General features: G+C 37.8%; 1 non-coding gene and 4 pseudogenes across 1 annotated transcript; all 5 read right to left on the bottom strand.

Annotated features, from left to right (window-relative positions):
- Window positions 1-4,582: 4,582 nt before the first annotated feature.
- On the bottom strand, window positions 4,583-4,667 carry LOC137752063 (small nucleolar RNA SNORD116; annotated as a pseudogene).
- Window positions 4,668-6,962: 2,295 nt separating this feature from the next.
- Window positions 6,963-7,042, bottom strand: LOC137752031 (small nucleolar RNA SNORD116; annotated as a pseudogene).
- A 1,678-nt stretch (window positions 7,043-8,720) lies between these two features.
- On the bottom strand, window positions 8,721-8,802 carry LOC137751674 (small nucleolar RNA SNORD116; annotated as a pseudogene).
- Window positions 8,803-10,246: 1,444 nt separating this feature from the next.
- LOC137751707 (small nucleolar RNA SNORD116) lies at window positions 10,247-10,328 on the bottom strand (annotated as a pseudogene).
- Window positions 10,329-18,617: 8,289 nt separating this feature from the next.
- Window positions 18,618-18,709, bottom strand: LOC137753263 (small nucleolar RNA SNORD116). The gene has a single exon (XR_011071435.1). It is a non-coding gene; the product is annotated as a small nucleolar RNA SNORD116 (small nucleolar RNA).
- Window positions 18,710-19,367: the final 658 nt, after the last annotated feature.

The raw sequence follows: 19,367 nt of genomic DNA, 5'->3' as shown, positions 1-19,367 counted from the left end.
TAGCATATCGCTGTGCATATGTTATTGCACAATGGCAATAGCTATTGGTCTCAGACACAGCAAATTTAGTCCTAAATATTCCTGCTGGAAAATATATAGATGTGGACTTTGAGTTTTCTGAAAGTCCCAATAGAAGATAAGCAGCCATTGCCTTCAAAGGAACCTACACAGACACACTTCTTCAGAAAATATTTAAGAACTAAGTTAAGATAATGTATTGAGGAAGAGAAAGATATTAAGTGCCTCTACTGGGAAAAGAAACACAACCTTCTTAAATCACTGTCTCTGTAAAACCTGCTGCTACTAAGAAAATCTTGGCAAATAGTAGCAAGTGCTCTGGCTTACATCACACCTGATTTTTATATAGTTGGATGGCAGAAACATGTTCAACAGTGTTTCACAACCTTTTTTTCCCATCACCTTCCTGGATATCCTTCTTAGACATTTTCTCCTAGTTTTCAACCCTGCTCCCAAATTTTAGTACCACAGATATGCTGTATATCTGCTTATGTACTATGGCTGTTTGGAGGACAATGGACTACTGTAATATTTAAGATTTCTTTTGATCCCCAAGAACCAATTTTTCACCCCAGGATGATGATATCGACTATGTTGAGAATACACTGTGAATACTCATTAATTTGAGAAAAATAACTAAACAGGTAAGGAGTGCATAGAGTGTTCCATTCTGTCATGAACTGTGTTTGGGGCAGTTTCCCATTCTCTTCAAATGGTCACTAAACAGGACACACTGCTGAGGTTTCAGGGACCTTCTCTCAATCATATACCTTATTTTGGCCCAACATCATCTTCATTCCTAAAAAGGAAGGAACTATTCAAGCACTCTCAATGTCCAATGCCTTTATGCTTTGAGCTAAGCACAGAAGTGTGAAAAATCCTAGAATCTACAGGAATGGAAACCACGGAGGACTCACCATATAATTAATGTACGTATCTGATGTTATAACAAGGGTCCTCCCAAAATAGATTAAACTATTGACAAGCAAAATAAAATGAACAAATAAACAAAAACAAATCAAAAAAACCACTGGCTAGCAACGGGTAAATTTGAACGGTGGTATATTGTCAATGAATCTTCTGGAAACTTCACAGAGATCAGCACTGATACTGATAGTAATGCAAACCTAATATCAATGGCATGTTACTGAGTTTAGAAATTTTTTTGTTTATTTATTTATTTATGGCTGTGTTGGGTCTTTCGTTTCTGTGCGAGGGCTTTCTCTAGTTGTGGCAAGCAGGGGCCACTCTTCATCGCGGTGCGCGGGTCTCTCACTATCGCGGCCTCTCCTGTTGTGGAGCACAGGCTCCAGACGCACAGGCTCAGTAATTGTGGCTCACGGGCCCAGCTGCTCCGCGGCATGTGGGATCTTCCCAGACCAGGGCTCGAACCTGTGTCCCCTGCATTGGCAGGCAGATTCTCAACCACTGCGCCACCAGGGAAGCCCCTGTTACTTAGTTTAAAGTGCAACTATAACGTTGCTTTCCTCCAGAGCCACCTCCTCTCAAGAAAACACAATGAGACAAATAGTAGCATTCCTCCAACCAATCTAGCTTTCAGTTTCATGGGTTTTCCCTATAGTTATTCTGGGCTTTACTTTTATGTCATTGACCTTTGCTCACAAATGTATTATTTACTCCCTTTTACTTGATTTGGGTTTAATTCTCTAGTTTAGTCTTTTTCTTGCTTCTTAGGGTTAAAGCTTAGATTATTTGTTTGATATTTTTCCTCTTTTCTAATATAATCATTTAAAACTATAAATTTCTGTCTAGGCATGTCTTCAGTTGTATCCCACTCAGTTCTAAATGTTTACTTTTATAATTTTGTCTTTGACCATGGGTTCTTGTAAAGGATGTTAATTTCCAAATATTTAGTAATAACCCAGATTGACTTGTTTGATTTCTAATTTAATTCTTCTATGGTCACAGAACATACTCTACACAATTTCAATCTTTTAAAATTCACTGAGTTCAGTTTTATAACTTAGCATATGACCTATGCCAGAAAATGTTCCAGATGTGTTTGAAAATAATTTGTGCTCTGCTATTGGTAGGTAGAATGTTCTATATATGTCAGGTCAAGTTGGTTGATAAGATTGCTCAAGTATGCTATAACCACACTGATTCTCTATATTGGTCTATCAATTATTAAGAAGAGGGTCCTCTTCAGTACCTCTTCAGGCCAGATGTTACTGCTTAATTGCCTATTTATCCTTTTGATCATGTCGGTTTTTGCTTTATGTAATTTGAGGCACTATTACTTGATGATTATGTAATTAAACCTTCTATCGTATAATATCCTTCTTCATTTCTAGTAATATTTTACCATAAAGACTATTTTCTCTGATGTCAGTATAGCCACTCTTGCTCTATTCTGGGTATTCTCTGCATGATATAATTACTAATCTTTTACTTTCAGACAGTTTGTGTTTTTGTTCTAAAGTATCTCTTTTATGAACAATGTATACCTGTTTAATTTTTTAAATGAAATCTCCCAGTTTCTGTCTTTTAAATTTAATATAATGGTCACGTGGTTGGATTTATGCCTGCCATTTTCCTATCTGTTTTCTAGATGTCATATCATTTTGGTTTCTCTGTTCATTCTTAGCTGCCTTTTTTGTATAAATAGATACTTCTTATTGTACTATTTTAATTCTTCGGTAGTTCTTTTAATGTTTTTGAGTTATTTGCTTAGTACTGACCCCAGGGTTTACAAAAGCACCTTAAATTATCACAATCTACTTCAGAGTAACACTAATTTTGTCATATGTCCTTTTATATATATTGAACTCAGTTTCAGAGAAGTGATTCTGTCACTCATTTTGTCCAGATTTTCCAACAGATCAATTATTGAAGCCATCATTGGCCCCAACATGTTTATAAAGCAACTGTGAGCCTGAGATAGGTGACAGACACTGAACAATAAGGATCCCATCACCACTGGATACACAGTCCATGCTATTAAGTCATGGAGACCAGCAAACACAATCAGTGACCCAGTTCCATGTTTGACTAATGCAGATAGACTCTCAGTGTCATTGGAACATTGCAAGTCCCTAAAAGAATATCAGTATCCTCAGGACAAAATGTTTACCTTTGTGAGAATTCACACAGGCCTTTGAGGATGGAAAGCAGAATTATTCCCAACAATTTCCTTCATGTCTCATCTCAAGGGGAAGGGATAAACTCATCCATATGAAACCCAGTTTTTGGAACACATCAACCTGTGGGAAAGAATAAATGTGCATTTAGATGAGAAGTAGGATGAGTCCATTTGTCAACTATCTACAAGACAGGAGCGTTCACTATGTATATGCATGTAATACATATTATCACTCTACTGAGATGTTTCTGAAATTATTCAAAAGACAGATAGTGCAAAAATTTGGGGTGGAAAAGTGCCTCACATGACTCACCAGGTTATTAATGCCTCACACTCTTTGGATTAACAGACACCTCACAAAAGCAATAAAATTCTAAATTGCTTAATAAAATAATCTAGGAACATACATTTATTAAAATTAGATATTACATATGGAAGGCATTGTTTTGATTTTTCCCAGAGAAAGGAGCTGGTGCAAGTGACAAAAACAGCATTTCTTTGGTGTGGCAGTGAGAATTCCAAGCAGCAAAATGTCCCTTCTCTCTAACATCACTTCCAATCTGCAAAGCACAAGTGAAATTAGGGATTTGAGCAACAGAACTTTCCTAATGTAATATTTAGTAACAAGTTGTTATAAGGAATACATCAAAGATATTCAGTGGCAATCAATATGACAAGAACTATAAATGCTCACTCCTTGGAACATATTAGTTTAGAAATATTTGTTCTAAGACATTTGTCTCAAAGTTTCCTCAGTGTACCCACCATAACTTCATCCATTATAACTAGGATCTTTCTTTAAACACATTAGAAATCCATTGGGGGTATATAAAAGTGGCTAAGGAAATCCATGTAAAACAAACAAACAAACACAAGAACTGGAAATTTAATCATTTCACATCTGAAAATGTTTAATGCAGTATATAGTTGAAGCCAGTACTCGTGTGTTGCTCTTTTGGTTGATGAGAAAAACAAAAAACAAAGAAACAATAATTCAATCCTAGTGACTGGTTGGCCATCAAATTAAAATATATTGTGAAGGTTTCACATATAGTACCTACTTTTTAATTATCATATATTTGTTTCACTTACTAGGGAAAAGTAAAAATCCATAATCTGTATTTTGACCACCTATAAATAGCCCTCAAGAGAGGACTCCAGCAGCTCCGACAACTGTGTGAATGGCTCAAGTGTAGGTACAACCATTTCTAGAATCTTCAGTGCTCATGTGCTAGTTTCCCAGGGTCTGTTTACTACAAGTGTATTTATGCTGCCAGCTAAAGACTCAAAGGTTTGCAATTTCGCCTGAAAATTAGATATGAATATACACTGTACAGTTCAGTTCCTCTAATGCAGGCAAGCAGCTTAGCTTTCTAATACCACAGTTCTTCCTGATACCACATGAATGACATCACTGATCTCCACCCTGTAAATATTTTGCTTAGGGTGGGTATCTATGCTAGACCTCAGTTTCACAGAAGTGATTGTGTAACTCATTTTGTTCAGATTTTTAAATGAGATCAATTATTATAGCAATCATTGATACACATGAGTTTCTAAAATAGGGCACTGCTCACCTCAGAAAGTGAAAGAAACTCCTTAGTTCATCACTTATCTACTCTACTCAGTTATGGAGACCAGACCCCACATCAGTGATCCAGGCTCCACAGCTGACTATCATAGACAGTGCCTTACGGTAATTGGAATATTATATAATCTTTAGAAGGAAGGTCAATATTTTAGGGACAAATGCTTACTGACTTGAGAATTCCCACTGGCCTCTTAGGATGGGCCTTTCCTTCATGTCGCATCTCAAGGGGAAGGAATAAACATTTTCATAGGAAACCTGAGCTCTATCCTTGTTACCCTGTGGGAGTAGAATAAAAATGTGGAAAGATTATAAGTAAACCTGTCCATTGGTCTGTCAGGCATAAGACAGTAGGGTTCAATAATGTACCCTCCTATTAAATAAGCTAATGCATTGCTCTGTTGGATGTTTTCAGTGTTATTCCAACAACATTAATTGTGTTAGGCTCTCTGGCCTCCATAAGAGCAAATATTGTCCAACATTTTCTGCCAGACAAATTAAACGTGCAATCAGACTGTCGGAATGTGCTTAAAGTTCCAGGAAAATGTTAGCCTGGTGAACAATTCAATCAAAACAATACATATAATGCATATATATTCTGTAAATTAAACCTCAGAATTATTTTATCCTCAAAGATGACCGAATGGATTGGGGAGGAGAAAACTGCAAAAAGCCATGATAGGGAAATAAAGAACAGTCGTCTAAAAATCACCTATAGCACTAAACTTGCTTGAGCTCAGGAACCTGGCAATTTGCAGAGGATGCACAGTTACTCTATGCCTGATTCTACATGGTATGGTCACAGCAATGCAGGCAGGACTCACACAGGCACAATAAATACTGACATGTGACTAGAGAGGTTGGGAGGGTGCAGAGAGGAAAAGTCAGACACTGAGCCCTCTCACCATGAAATACTTCCCGTCCTATTGTCAGGGTGGTGCTCACCAGGCCACACTGCTGAGGATTCAGTGACATTTGGCCAAGCACACCCCTCAGTAGAAACAATTTCTCTCTGCCACACTGGTGAGGAATGGCTTTACCATTGTCTCCATGCTTAATTCCTGTATGAGGCATTAGTAGGAAGACTGAGAAAATGCAAAAATTCTGGAAAAGAACAGAAAGAAGCCTCAAAGAATCACAAGATTATTAAGTCCTCACACTGTTTGAATTGACAGACTCTACACAACACCAATTACATTCTTGATTACTTAAAAAATAATAACTCAGGAAATATTTATAAAAGATTAAATGTTACCTTGAGAGTGCATCATTGGATTTCTTCTTAGATAAGGAGCTGGCAGAAGTGACAAAACCAGCTCTTCTTTGGTGGAGTGGTAAGAATTCCATGCAATTCCAATATTACTTCCAACCTACAAACCACAGAGGAAATTAGAGGAGTTGAGAAAGCAAACCTTCCAAGTTGAATATTAATTGATAAGAGGTTATAAGGAATTAATTACATACATTTGTTGACCACCTGTATGATAAGAATGAAAATAGCATTGTTCCATGGAACAGGAAAGTATAGAAAGTCATTTGTTCTAAGACCTTGTCAAAATTTCCCCAAAGGACACTTAGAATCACTCATTAAAACTGGGATCTCCCTTAAAACACATGTGAAACAGACTGAAGGAATATGAATATTAACCAATAAAATGCCAAGAACTGGAAACGCAATAATTTCACAAATAAAAATATTTAATGCAGCATGTACTTGACTCCATCACTCAAATGTCTAGAAAATTTCTCTTTGGGTGAGAAGAAAAATAACTGTATGAATTTTTGTGACTGAGTTAACAATCAAATCAAAACATCCCCTGAGATATTCCTGTAAATACAAACTACTTTTAAATTTCCATATATTTGCTTTATCTAAAAAAAATGACAAGACATAATATCTTTTGAACTGACTATGTAATTGACCTCAATAGACTACTGCTCACTCACAAGATTGTAGCATCTAAGGAAATCTTGTGAATGGCTCAAGGGTAGACAAAAACATATATCCTGGGTCTCACTACTCATGTGCTGGTTCTCCAGAGTCTGATTACTATGAGTGAATGGATGCTGTCAGCCAAGCACTCTAAGAGTTTCCATGTCGTCCCTAAACCAGACATTTATAGATCTCTGTACAGCTCATTTCCCTTAATGCATGCAATCAGGTGAGCTTTCAAACACTTCAGTCCTGGCTGGTACTTCTACTAGACCAATTGAGATCCCTCCACATTTTTTGCCTAGCATGGTACCTGGGAGGGACCTCAGCTGACAAATGATTTTGTCACTCAATTTGTTCATATTCCAATGAGAAACATATGTGAAGTTATCATTAATCCAGGCACATTAGTAAAAGGGACTTTGATCCTGAGATATGTGGCAGTCACTGAGCACTCAGGGATCTGACACCTTCAGATACATTGACCCACAGTATTCAATAATGCAGACCAGTTATCGCAGTCGATGACAGCCCCATGACTGACTAGCACAGCCAGAGTCTCATTGTCATATGAGTGTTACAATGTCCTAAGAGGAATGTCAATATTTTCAGGATGAAATGCTTACTGATGTTACAATTCCCACTGGCTCTTGAGGATGAGATGGTAAAATTATTTTCAATACTTTCCTTCATGTCACCTCTCAAGAAGAGGGATAAACTTTTTCATATTAAACTCAACCAGTGGTCCATACCTGTGGAAATAGAGTAAAAATATGGAAAAATTAGATGTATATATGTCTATTTGTCAAACATGCACAATACAAGCAGATTTATTATGTACCTTCATATTAAATATACACATATTACTTTACTAGAATGTTTCTGATGTTATTCAAAGGGAGAAAGCACAAAAACCTTGGAAATAAAGGAGACAAAATATTGGACCTCACCAGATAATTAATAACTCACATTATTTGGATTAACAGATACTTCACAAAACCAATTACCTATCTGATTACAAAAAATATAATAAAAATAAGCCGTAAAAAGAAAATGTGTTTAAAATTGGTTATTACCTTTGGAGTTCATTATTCTGTTCCATCCCAGGAGAGGGAACAGGTGAAAGCAACAAAATCAGCACTTTTTTTTATGGCGGTGAGTATTCCATGCAATTCCAAAGTCACTTCCATTTTTCAAAGCACAGAGGAAATAAAGGAAGTTGTGATATAAAACCTTCCCAATTGAATGTCAATTGATAAAAAGTAATAAGGAATTAACCACAGATATTCACTTGACAATCTATATAATGAGAAAAAATTATGTTTGTTCCTTGGAAAAGGGTAGCATAGGAAATCAATTTTTCTAAGACCTTCATCTCAAAGTTGACCCCAAATTCCCCCTGACTATTACTTACTAAAATTACAACTTCTCTTTAAACATATAAACCCACTGAAGGAATATGAATATTAGCTGATGATATCCACATAAAATTCCAAGAATTAGAAATTTAATCATTTCATGTTAAAAATGTTTAATGACATATCCAAATTTAATCCATCATCAAATATCTAGGAATTTCTCCCTGAGTGACAAGAAAAAGAAAAAAACATATTCTACTCTTTGAATTGACAGGTTAGCAAGCAAATTAAAACATGATATAAGATAATCTCACGAATGCAATCAACTTTTCTATTTTCCCATATTTCTTTTACGTAAGAGATAAATGACAAGCAAAAACTAATAATTTCTTTCTAATTGGCTATCTAATAGACCTAAACAGGCTGATCTTCACAAAAGACTGCAACATCTAAGGAAACTGTGCGAATGCCCTAGTTTAAGCACAACCATTTCATGTGCTGGTTCTCCACTGTTTGTTTACTATGGGTGTAAAGATGCTGCCTGCCAAGCACGCAGAGTTGTCATTCCACAATGGTTATTTATAATTTCTGTACAATTCATTTCCTCTAGCATATGCCAGCATCTTAGTTTTCTAATATCATAGTCCTTTTATGGGGGTTACTACTAGCTGACCAAACTGAATCCTCTCCATATTTTTGCCTAACGTGGTCTCTTATGCTGGATCTCAGTTCACATAAGTGATTTTGTCACTCATTTTGTTCAGATTCCAACGAGATCCATTTTTGAAGTCATCATCAATCCAGGCACATTTGTGAAAGAGACCTTGATCCTGAGATATGTGGCAGACACTGAGCTCTCAGGACTCCATCTCCCTGTGACACAGTAGCCCACACTATTATACAAAACTGAGGTCTTGGTCCATGTCGATATGCTGGCATAGAGTAAAATTATGGAAAAATGAGAAGTATATGTGTCCACCTGTTAACCACGCACAACACAAGATGTTCACTATGCACAAGTATACAAAAATACTATTTCTCTAGTAGGATCTTCTGATGTTATTCAAAATGGAGGAAGCATTAAAATCCTGAGGAAAAAGTACACAGAAACCTCAGATGACCCAGACTATTAAAAGCCTCACATTGTTCGGATTAACAGGCTCCAAAACACCATCTGTAATCTTGCTCGCTAAAAACACATACTAGAAAAACCCATGAAAATACATTTATTAAAAATTGCAATGTTACCTCTGGAGTGCATTGTTGTGATTATTTCCGTAGAAGGGAGCTGGTATGAGTGACAATATCAGCAGTTCCTTGAAGAAGTGGGAGGAATTCCATCCAACTTCAATATCACCTCTAATCTACTGAATATATTGGGAAATTAGGGAATTTGACAAACCAAACCATCATAATTGAAAGTTTACTAACTAATAACAGATTATAAGGAATAAACCATAAATATTCCCTTGACTATCTGTATAAGAAGAAAAATAATGCTCACTACTTGGATCAGGGTAACACTGAAAGTCATAAGACCTTGATCTCAGAGTTTCCCCAAAGCCTTCCCTCAGCATCAGGCATTAATACTAGGATCTCCCCTTCAACACTGTGAAACCCACTAACACAATATGAATACTGGGCAATGAAAACTACCTAAAATATAAATAACTGGAAATATAATATTTTTTAATTAAAAATGTTTAATACAGCATCTATTTGGATCCATAACATTAACGTCTAGAAAATTCCTCTTTGGATGACAGGGAAAAAAACTCTTCCAATTCTTGTGACTTGGTCAGCAAGGAAATTAAAACATTCTGGAAGACATTTTGACAAATAGAAACTGCTCTTCAATTTCTATATTTTTCTTTTACTTTAACAGATAAATAAACACTCATATATTCTGCCTTGAATACCTAATTGACTTCATTCTGAAGACTTAGGCACCTAAGAAAAATGTGTGAATGGCTCATGGGTAGACATAACCATTTACCACCAGCCTCTCTATTCCTGTGCTGGTTCTCCAGGATCTGGTTACTATGAATGCATGGATACTGCCAGCCAAGCATTCAAAGGGTTGCCATGTCATCCTTAAGTCAGATATTTATAGACCTCTGTGAAATTCAATTCCCTTAATGTATGCAATCAGGATAGCATTCAATTACTATGGACCCTATAGGTTCCACTAGCTGACCAAACTGAGCTCTACCCCAACATTTTTGCCTAGCATGGTCTCTTGTGCTGGACCTCAGTTCACATCAGTGATTTTGTCACTCATTTTGTTAAGATTCCAACAAGATCCATTTTTGAAGTCATCATCTATCCAGGCACATTTGTGAAAGAGACCTTGATCCTTAGATATGTGGCAGACACTGAGCTCTCAGGACTCCCTCTCCCTGGGATGGAGTATTTTCAGGAAAAAATACTTACTGATATTAGAATTCCTGCTGGCCCTTGAGGATGGAAGGCAGAATTATTCCTAATACTTTCCTTCATGGCACATATCAAGGAGTAGGAAGAAACTCATCCATGTGAAACCCAGTTTTTGGTCCGTATCTACCTGTGGGAAAGTATAAATGTGAAAAGGTGAAAGGTATACATGTCTATTTGTCAAAATTGCATAAGACAAGAAGATGTGCTATGTATCTTTATGTAAAATATCCTAATTTATTACTCCTCTGGGATGTTTCTTGTTAAAGTAGAGAAAAGCATAAAATCTTAAAAATAAAGGCGACTGAAGCCTCAGATGCCTCAACAGATTATTAATGCTAGTAAAGTTGTTTGTATTAACTGACTATTCATCAACTCAATACAATTTTTGATTACTTAAAAAATAATAAAAATAATCCAGAAAAGTAAATTTACTAAAATTGGATGTTACCCTAGGAGTGTATTGTTTTGTTACTTCCCAGTTAAGAGAGCTGGCACAAGTGACAAAATCAGTACTTCAATGGTGTGGTGATGATATTCATGGAATCCTAATGTCATGGCCAACAAAAAAGTGCACAGGAAATTAGGGAAACTGCAAAACAAAGTTTTCCTAATGGAATATTCAGCTATAAGAAGTTATAAGAATTCATAATTGATATTCCTTGGATCATGAGATGACAAGAACAATTATGCTCACAACTTTGATCACAGTAGAATAGATATAATTTTTTCTAAGATATTTGTCTCAAAGTTTCCCCAAAACACTCACTGCAAAATCATTTACTGTAACTAGGATGTCTCTTTAAACACATTAGAAACCCATTGAGAATATATGAAAGGGGCCAATGATATCCATGTAAAAATCTAAGAATTTGAAGTATAATCATTTCACATCTAAAAACGTTTAGTAGTTGAAGCCAGCGTTCAAAATATATGAAATTACTTGCTCAGTTTGTAGGAAAAATGAAAAACAAAGAAACAACTGTTCTAATTCTGGTGTCTGGGATGGCAAGCAAATTAAAATATGTTGTGAAGATTCCACACATCTACTCTTCAATTTACATATAATTGTTCCACTTAATAGAAAAGGAAAAGTAGAAGTTCATAATACAATATCTTTGAATATTGACAATCTAAGCACATTAAAGATATCAATAATCACTCAGAAGATTTTGGTAGCTCAGATAAATGTGTGAATGGTTCAAGTGTAGTTACAAAGGTTTGTCATGGAACTCATTATTCAAGTGGTGATTACCCAGAGTTTATTTACTACAAGTTTGTACATGCTGGCAGCCAAGTACCCAAAGAGTTATCATATCATCCCCAAATTGGTTATTTATCGACCTTTGTACAATTCAGTTCCTCTAGCGTATGCCAGCATCTTAGTTTTTCAATACCGTAGTCCTTTCTGGGGGACACCTGCTGAGCAAATTGAATATCCCTCCACATTTTTGCCTAGCATGGTCCGTGGACTGGATCTCAGCTCACATAAGCGATTTTGTCACTCATTTTGTTCAGATTCCACTGAGGTCCATTTTTGAAGTCACCATTTATCCAGGCACACTTATAAAAGGGAACTTTAGAATGAAACATGTGGCAGACAATGAGCTCTCAGGAATCCATCTCCCTGGGACACACTGGCCCACACTATTCAACCGTGGAGGTCAACATCACTGGTGACCCCAGAGTCCCATTGTCACTGGAGGGTTACACTCCCTGAGAGGAATGTCAGTATCTTCAGGACAAAGTGCTTACCAGCATGAAAATTCCCACTGGCCCTTAAGGATGAGAGGCAAAATTGTTACTGAAATACTCCTTCATGTCAGATCTCAAGAAGAGGGAATAAACTCATTCATATGAAACCCAACTCTTGGTCCATCTTGAATTGTAGTAATAGAATGTAAAGATGTAATATGTAAAGATGAGAAGCGATAATGTCCATTTATCAATCAAGCAAAAGATGGAATGTTTCGCTGTGCACCTGCATTTAACTGTATTAATTTATTTCTTTACTTAGTTATTTAAAAATAATATTCCAAACAAATAAAGAGCAAAAGTTATGGAAATAAAGGAGACAGAAAACATGAATAACTCACCATATTATTAATGCCTCACAGTATTTGAATTAACAGTCCTTAAAAAACCATGTGAATTCCTGACTTCTCAAAAACAATAACAAAAATAATCCTGCAAAAAACTTATTGAAAATTGGGTTATCTCTGGAATACATTGTTCTTGCCATTCCCAGGTGAGAAAGCTGTTACAAAAACAGCAGTTCCTTGGTGTAGTGGTGAGAATTCCAAGCAATAAAATGTACCTTCCATTCAACATCACTTACAACCTACAAAGCACAAGCAAAAATTAGGGAGGTTGAGAAAGAAAATCTTCTTAATATAATGTTAAATGATAAAAGCTTACATAACATTCACCATAGATAGTCACTGGACAACTGATATCACCAGAAGAGTTACACTCACTATTTGGAACATGGTAGTATACAGATTAATTTTTTTATAAGACATTAGTTTCAGAGTTCCCCAGAGCACATGCCTCAGAACCATGCATTACAACCAGGATCTCTCTTATACACATTTGAAACACACTGAGGGCAGAAGTCATGAAATCCATATAAAAATGCAAAAATTTTAAACATGATTTCACATCTAAAAATGTTTATTACAGCATATAATTGAAGCCAGCAATCAAATGTATATGAAACTTCTTCTTCACATGATAGGAGGAAAAAGAGAGACACAACTAAACAACAGTTGAAAACTTAAGACTGGGTTGGCGAGCAGATTAAAATATACTGTGAAGACATTCCAAAATATAGTACCTATGCTTCAATTTCCATGTAATTGTTTCACTTAATGTAGAAATGAAGAATAAAAACCCATGAAACCTGTCATCTCTTTGAGTTTTGACCATCTAATTGCCCTAAAGAGACTGTTACTCAGAAGATTCCAGCAGCTCAGACAAACATGTGTAAGCATAACCATACCCACATTTTCCGCTCTCATGTGCTGGCTCTCTAGAGTCTGTTTACTAAGTACATAAATAATGCTGCCAGGTGAGCACTCAGAGAGTTTCACTATTATCCCAACACTGTAGAAGTACAGATCTCTGCCTAATTCAGTTTATCGAACGCATGCACGTTCGTAAGCTTTCAAATACAACAGTCCCTGTTGGTACCTCACAACTGAACAAACTCAACACTCCCTCCACATATTTTGCACAGGGTGGGTATCTGTGCTGGACCTCAGTTTCCCAGAACTGATTAGGTCACTCATTTTGTTCAGATTTTCTGACATCAATAATTACAGTCATCATCAATCCAGGGACATTATTAAAAGGGGTACTTTGAGGCTCAGTTAAGCAACAGACCAAGCACTCAGGAGTTCATCACCCATGGACACACTGACCTATCATATTCAGTCATGGAGACCATATATCACATGTACTTCCCAAGGCTCCAAGGCTGACTAGCATAGTCAAAGACTTACTGTTATTGAAATATTACATTACCCCTATGAGAAATGTCAGTATTTCCAGGACAAAATTCTTACCAGTTTGAGAATGGACCTTAAGGATGGAAAGGCAGACTTATTCTGAATCCTGTCCTTTATGTCACCTCTCTTTCATATGAAACACAGTTCTTGATCCATGCTGCATGTAGGAATAAAATAAAATGTGGAAAGATGAGAAGTAAATGTGTCCATTGGTCTGCCAGGCACAAGATGGTAAGGTTCACAAATGTACCCTGACATTAAATAAAATAATGTATTTCTCTCCTGAAATATTTCTGATGTTATTCCAACAATATTAATTGTGTTAATCTCTACCCTCCATCAGAGCAAATACTGTCCAGTATTTTCTGCCACCAGATAATCAGATGTTTATAGACAACTAAAAAATTTATTTCCTATAATTTATGCAACCAGGTTAACTTTCAAATACCATAGTCACTATTGGTAGTACTTCTTGATCAATTGAACTCCCTCCATTTTTTGCCTAGTATAGTCCTTTGTGCTGGACCTCACCTCACAGAAGTAATTTTGTCAGTCACCTCATTCAGACCCCACTGAGATCCATTTCTGAAGTCATCATCAATACAGGTACATTTGTAGAAGAACATTAAACGTGAGATATGTGGCAGAGACTGAGCACTCAGGATTCCAACACCCTCAGACACAATGACCCACAGTTTTAAATCACAGAGACCAATCATCACAGTCAATGACCTAGTCTCACAGTTGACTAGCTTGGCCAGAGTTTTATTATCATTGGAATGTTAAAATGTTCTAATGTCAGTATTCTCAGGACAAAATGCTTACCAGTGTGAGAATTCCCACTGGACTGTGAGGTTTGGATGGCAGATATAGTCATGATATTCTCCAACATTTCACTTCTCAAGGTGAAAAAAATTAGTTCTTTCATAAAAAAACAAGTGCTGATTCTAAGTTGAACTACAAAAATAGAGCAAAAGTGAGCAAAGATTTGTAACACATTCACTGATCAGTTGGCCTAGGAATCCCTACACTGCAGGTATTCTCATTTACTTAACCTCAAAGATGTCTAGAAGAGAGAAACTCTTTCTGTACCTAAAAAGGCTAAAAGCTGGGTGACAAAGGTCAGGTCATCCCATGTCGTTGAGCAACCTTAATTAAGAGGAACTCTTCATTTCTGTATGCTGGAGTCTCCCTTACCCCAGTGAGAGCCTTAGGTAACCCAGTCTAGAAAAAACTTTCCAACACCTTATACAGGACTAGTAGGAGATATGTGAAGGTCCAGCAAAACCAAAGAAACAAAGGGATCAAAACAGCAGCAAATCGGCTCTGACAATCGGACTGCAATTGAAACCACACCCTAGAAAAATATGATAAGACATTGAAATAAACCAACACAGGGATCATGGAACTAAAATAAAAATTTAAGTAGAAATCAGGTATCCCAATTTAGTATGAAAAACTGCCCAATAGAGATGCAAATAGACATTATCATATTAAGTGAAGTAAGTCAGAAAGAGAAAGACAAATACAGTATGATATCACTTATACATAGAATCTAAATTATGGCACAAAAGAACCTATCTACAAAACAGAAACAGACTCATAGACATAGAGAACAGACTTGTGGTTGCCAAGGGGGATGGGAGGAGAAAGAAGGATGTACTGTGAGTTTGGGGTTCGTAGATGCAAATAATTACATTTAGAATGGATAAACAACAAGGTCCTAATATATAGCATGGGGAACTATATACAATATGCTGTGATAAACCATAATGGAAAAGAATATAAAAAAAGAATGTGTATGTGTGTATAACAGAGTCACTTTGCTATACAGCAGAGATAGTTACAACATTGTTTATCAACTATACTTCAATTAAAAAAAAAACAACTGCCCAATAGGAATGAAAAAATCACACTATACAAGAAAAATAATCATGAACAGAATGTGACCAGAAAATCAATGAAGGAAACAAAAGCTTAAAAGTGCAATTATAGAAAAAATATTAAAATATTGATGAAAAAATTTTACAGTGTAAATAAAAAATACCTTAAAACAAATAAAAAAGAAAATAATCTCCAGTAAATAATATGAATTGTAAATAAATAAATAACTGAAATACAAATTAACCTATATAATAAATATGAAAATCTCACCAGATAGGTTCACTATTAGAGCTGACAAAACAGGAAAAATATTAAGAGAAATTAGTGTGGATCAATATATTAAAATCATTTTAAAACCAGAAAATAAAATCTAAGAAACAAATCCTAATAAGGATCTGTGTGATTAAAAAGAAAAGATGCCTAGATATTAAATAACTCATTAAAAAATAATACTAATCAACTAAAGGTTAAAAATACAGCAGTTGTAGGACAAACATATAAAAGTGTGAATTCAGAATTTTTAAAAATCTACAGTTAAAACACTGTAATCAAAAAGATAGCTGGAAATAAAATGTAAAACTAAAAAGTTCAATTATATAACAACATTTCAGGAAAATATGAAAGCAAAAAATGAAAGAAGGTGTACCTGACACAGCACTGAGAAATATTTAGCTGTAGTTTATTAATTTAAAAAATATCTAGGGACTTCCCAGGCGGTTCAGTGGTAAAGACATTGCCTTCCAATGCAGGGGGTGGGGGTTCAATCCCTCGTTAGGGACATAGGATCCCACATGCCTCATGGCCAAGAAAAATAAAAAATAAAAAGAAACAGAAGCAATATTGTAACAAATTCAATAAAGACTTTAAAAACGGTCCATATAAAAAAAAGAGGAAAAACAGAAGACTATGACAATGACATTAAAAGGACAAATAAATAACAGAATAAGGTCAAAAAGACACTATCCCCTATGAACACACAGGGTCTATTAAAATTCTTGCTGGAAACCATTTGAAAATGTAAAACGTAGGCTCTGAAAAAAACAAACAAAACAACACTGTCTGAAGAAAATGGCAACTGTATCACAATATAACACATATAATAAAAGGTCAAGGAAAAAAACTGGCCAATGACAAAAGATGAATATTTACTATAAAAAATAATCATGATTAACAAAGCTAGAATAAATTAGTTTGCTGGGACACATTACAAAAAGAATGGAAAAACTGCAAGGATATAAGATACAAAGTCAACAAACCACCTGGACCTGGCTCACTTAACTAGGTAAGGGGGACTAACGAGCACAGTTCCATATGAAATTAAAGCCAAGCCAAAGTCTCTTCATTTGGACAACATGGACAGCTAATGGCATAGGAGCCATTCCGATGCCCAAAGTTGCGGGACAAAACCCTTGCAGCAACTGGGTAACTTGCCGTGGTGCTTTGCACTTTTGCACTCTGGGCCTGTCAGTGCCATGACCTCGGAGAAACCGTGAGACCCAGGTCCTTCAGAACTAACGTATCTCCCACAGCCGCACAAAGAGAGACCCGAGACAACAGCGTGGATTCTTGAAACGGCATGACTTCTCTGGCCTGAGACCAGAAACGCCGGAGAACACAGGCTTGCCGCACCAGCGGTTGGCAGGACGAAATGACCCCCGTACCACACATCGTCTCCTGCCCTTAAACCTACTGTAGCCTTTCCTTGGCAGCCGACTCCCTTGTTTCCGCATGGAGGCGCCCAATAACATCCGGGAAGAGTTATAAACCTCAGGGAACGCTATGTGGGCTTGGTATAGAAAAGACGTTGGGCTGTCCTGAGGAACACCCTCACATCTTCAACACAGGGGGACCATGGCAAAAAGGGGACAAAATACCACCCGGCCTCTGAATCGGCCCCCATGCAAAGACACTATACTATGCCATGAAGGCAAACATTTGATGGCACAGGGACCCGTCATGAAGCAAATCAACAAAGGAGAGGCAAAGGGTGGGATGATCCACAAAATTGCACCCGTATTTCTTCCTTACACGTGCCTCCAACGCGCCTGAGAGCATCACAAAGTAATGGCCTATGGCCACCATTGATCAACACACCCACCAGTAAACCTGTGGGATTAGCCAACTATCTCACGTGTATTTCCTATTCGCCTTGCTTTCTCTCTGGGCCAGGATCCAAACATCTCACAGCAAGGTGCCAGAGCAACCCCTCGCCACAGAAGGTTGATTTCACAGGGAATTGCCTAAGGCATTTTTGAGTCCCTCCGCAAACAAGAAAGAAGAGGGACACAACCCAAGGAGGAGCCATCAGCTTGGCCCAACTCCCAGGGACATTGGCCCACTTGATTTCCCCCGATCATGAGGAGAAACCTAAACTGCATCCTGTCGCACAACCAGAACATGACAAAGAAGCGTGGCCTAGGCCATGACTCATGCTCTGACCCTGAGCATACAGACTTCTGTTTCTTTGAGGGCACAAGGCAATGACCAGGGGTTGGGGGAGGCCTGTAGAACTCAATTGCAGGCAACAGGCCCACCAATGGCTCACGCTTCCTCTCCCACACGCATGCTGAACCGTGGTAGGGGACAGCAGTCGTGGCTAGACAAAGGCGCCCAGAGACGGCACGCTATCCCTAGCCTTCCCACTTGGATGGGCACCTCAGGCTCCTTTCCCAGTGGCTCTTCTCCCCACAAGAAGACCACCACCCTCAACTTGAACAATGAGGCTGTGGACACCCATGGCAGCAAATGCAACGTGAACCTCTCCCTACTTTCCTTTTGGGAGCCACATGCTGGACCTCAGTTCCAGTGAGGAGATGGTAGGGATTTCTCACTCATTTTGTTCAGATTTCCAAGGAATGCATCTGTGGGAGTCATCATCGATCCAGGTACATGCTCAAACGCTGAACATGCAAAGTTGCCGATTCCACCACGGGACGGCCAGCGAGCTCAATCATGTCAGCATTCGGGAGTGGCCAGAGCAGAGCCATGGGGCAGGTAGTGCAGTCAAGTCTCAGGGCATCGAAGCTGGTGTTCCCCAGGAAAAGACCAGAGGTGAGGGTGTAGCCCCGGTGCACAAGTTCCCGTGGCCAAACATCTAGGCTTCAGCAAAGAAGTGCTGCTTACTGCCACAAGGGTTAAACCAGGATCCTTACGGACTGCACGCCAACACCCCTCCGAGACACCTACGCCATGCCTTGCCTTGCCACATCGTCCTCACTTCGCTGGGTATCATGGACTATACGGAGGGCCCCAGGCTGTTGCTGGCATTCGTTCCCTGGCATTCCACCTGACTCGGGGTGAGAGAACACACGTACGCTTGATGATGGTGCATGGCACACCGAGGGAAAGGGCAATACCACCCAGGGATGTGCATTCTATCTCGCCTAAACGTTTCATTTGCTGCCTATCTTGTCTCTGTATCAGCAGCCAAATGTGAATACATCGGAATGCGGATGCCTTCAGAGCATGCAGCCATCAGGACAAAGAGCACCACTGTCCATCAACTCCCTGCTCTGGGGCCCTGCAATTCCTCTCCTGAGCT

Source organism: Eschrichtius robustus, chromosome 1 (assembly GCF_028021215.1).
Source record: "Eschrichtius robustus isolate mEscRob2 chromosome 1, mEscRob2.pri, whole genome shotgun sequence".
In the NCBI taxonomy this organism is placed as follows: Eukaryota; Metazoa; Chordata; class Mammalia; order Artiodactyla; family Eschrichtiidae; genus Eschrichtius; species Eschrichtius robustus.
The sequence above is the reverse complement of the archived record's forward strand: the minus strand, read 5'-3'. Positions and strand labels throughout refer to the sequence as shown.